Source organism: Varroa destructor, unplaced genomic scaffold (assembly GCF_002443255.2).
Source record: "Varroa destructor unplaced genomic scaffold, Vdes_3.0 BEIS01000005.1, whole genome shotgun sequence".
NCBI classification, from domain to species: domain Eukaryota; kingdom Metazoa; phylum Arthropoda; class Arachnida; order Mesostigmata; family Varroidae; genus Varroa; species Varroa destructor.
This window is the reverse complement of record NW_019211458.1, coordinates 40,201,813-40,204,052: the sequence shown is the minus strand read 5'-3', so window position 1 is coordinate 40,204,052 and position 2,240 is coordinate 40,201,813. Positions and strand designations below refer to the sequence as shown.

The 2,240-nt window shown below is 42.0% G+C and overlaps 1 long non-coding RNA gene across 1 annotated transcript; it reads right to left on the bottom strand.

Annotated features, from left to right (window-relative positions):
- Positions 1-336: 336 nt before the first annotated feature.
- Positions 337-2,139, bottom strand: LOC147755686 (uncharacterized). Its single transcript, XR_015329217.1, has 2 exons — positions 1,002-2,139; positions 337-472 (listed from the first exon to the last, which is right to left on the bottom strand). It is a non-coding gene; the product is annotated as an uncharacterized LOC147755686 (long non-coding RNA).
- Positions 2,140-2,240: the final 101 nt, after the last annotated feature.

Below are 2,240 nucleotides of genomic sequence, written 5' to 3'. Positions count from 1 at the left end.
TCTAATTATATAACACTGAATTTGCGTCCGTACAGAGCACGGTTTAAGCAAAACGAATGTAAAAATGATAATTTATAAAACGAGAAAGTACGCGAAAAGTAAGCTTTGTCATTGGCATTGTCTTGCTGGCTAAAGAAAGTCGTATGGTTTCAATTTGTCCCAGAAAACTTAATGCGATTCATCGATAGATTAGAATATGCGTGCAGTTGTATTACTCTATAATATTTAGCTCATATAATAAGAGCTAATATCTTGCTCAGTATACGGCAGATCCAATAGCTTTATATAATAAATGTACAATTTTTAATAATGAATACTCTACAAAAAAACAATGCATTTTGCCCCGTTTAGGTTTTATTTTGACACGATTTCGCTCCGGCTTAGGGCGGAGAAAACTTCATTGTTCGGTATACCAACTTCAATACTTAGCACATTACCTATTGCTATGGCAGCGTGAAGCCGGTTCAGGGGCCTAAAAATCGAGAAAAACAAATATATATTAGGTCTGAAAGCAGGACATGAAGCAACAACATTTGGACAAACTATTATTCTTTGTCATACGTACGTATTTCGTACTTTGTCATACGAAGTTCCATTGTACGTAAACTTTGATTAGGATAGGAAGTGTTCATACTAGACCACCTAAGCTTTGGTGCTGCATGTTAGCGTGCTGGACTCCTGTGTATATGTATTTATTAACCATATCTATGGTATTTTTCAATGTGCGTACAATAAGGTTAACTTTCGTAACTACTTGATCATTTGTACTTTCCTACTTTCTTATTTAATCATATAAGTAACTCATATACAACTTTCCTACTGATTCATTAGTAAATAGTACATATTGAAATCTACTCGTTTGTCATTACGCAAGTGACTATCACAGAAGATATCGAGTGGGGCACCAAAGAGGAACGGCAACAGATGAAAATACCGAATAAAAAAACTTCAGAAAGAGAAATGTCATGCCAACAATCGATAGCTGTACCATGACTACCAACCATTAACAGCAGGCGACAAGCGCTAGGTACCAGATGGCCGCAAGCGTCAATGGCGCTGCCTTTCCTGTCGCTGGGGTTGTTTTTCCATGATCAGCCACTTCTGCTGCCACTTCTGCTGCCGCTGCTGCTGTCACTAGTGCGTCAGGACAAAAGTTGATCTCGATTGTGACCCGCCAATGCAAACGGAGTTGGCCGGTTGTACGTCGCCTTTTTGATTCGTTGTAAATTCAGCTCATCCCTGGATGCTGCTGCTGTTGTTGTTGTTGTTGTTATTGTTACGCCGTTGTACCGTCCGCCGATTATTCGCTGACGGACGATCCAAAACCCAGCCAGCGCCGTCGAACAAAAGCCGGCACGTATCACGAGCTTCAGCAGGCCCGTGAGCCGCCGGAGCGCTTGCCGCGTTTTCTCAGTTGGTTCCGCCCCGTGACGGGTTGACTTCTTGCCGAGACGCACGCCGATTGGTAGCCCTGCTGGCGAGAGAACAGGTGGGCGGAGCTCACATCTACTCGCTCGGTCACGTGCTGCGACAGCTTTTGTGCACACTTCTGGAACACTTCAGTTGCTGTTCGAACGCTGACGGCGCACAACGTCCGTATCACGTACCGGCGCGTATTCTGAGTGACAGTATCATTTGCTCACTGGCCGATCGTGGGCCAAACTACTATAAAGAATCGTAATCGTTAAAAGGAGCAATCAACTGGATTGGAGCAATAGGCTGAATTAGGTGATCCAAGATCTGTGAGTGTATCTGTGGTGCGCGAATACTGTACATATATATACATATCGATGCATATGTACGTTGGGTGATTATATTTTCTACGGTCTATGGTGAGCATCGGTGAGCGGAAATATTGTCGTCTATCAATACATAAGTGTTTTTCGGGAGATCAGTTTCTTGAGAAGTTGCCTACTTGCTCCTACGGACCACCTTCGGAGAAAGGGAACAAACAGCCTTGACCGTTTCACCTCTGGCTACTATTTGAAAACTGCCAATGATTTATTTGTTCATTATGTCAAACTGTGTGCTTGCTTTGAGTGACTCCTTATAGTGATCTCCTTGGATCAACCATTCGGACTATGTGATAATAACAATATTGAAACAATAGAAAGATTCGAAGAAATCAAGCTTATATTGCCTCAAATATATGCTACGAAAAACACCTAGCTGAACCGTCTGCGGACTGCCTACATTGGATATATATACATATATATATATATACACATATATATACATAC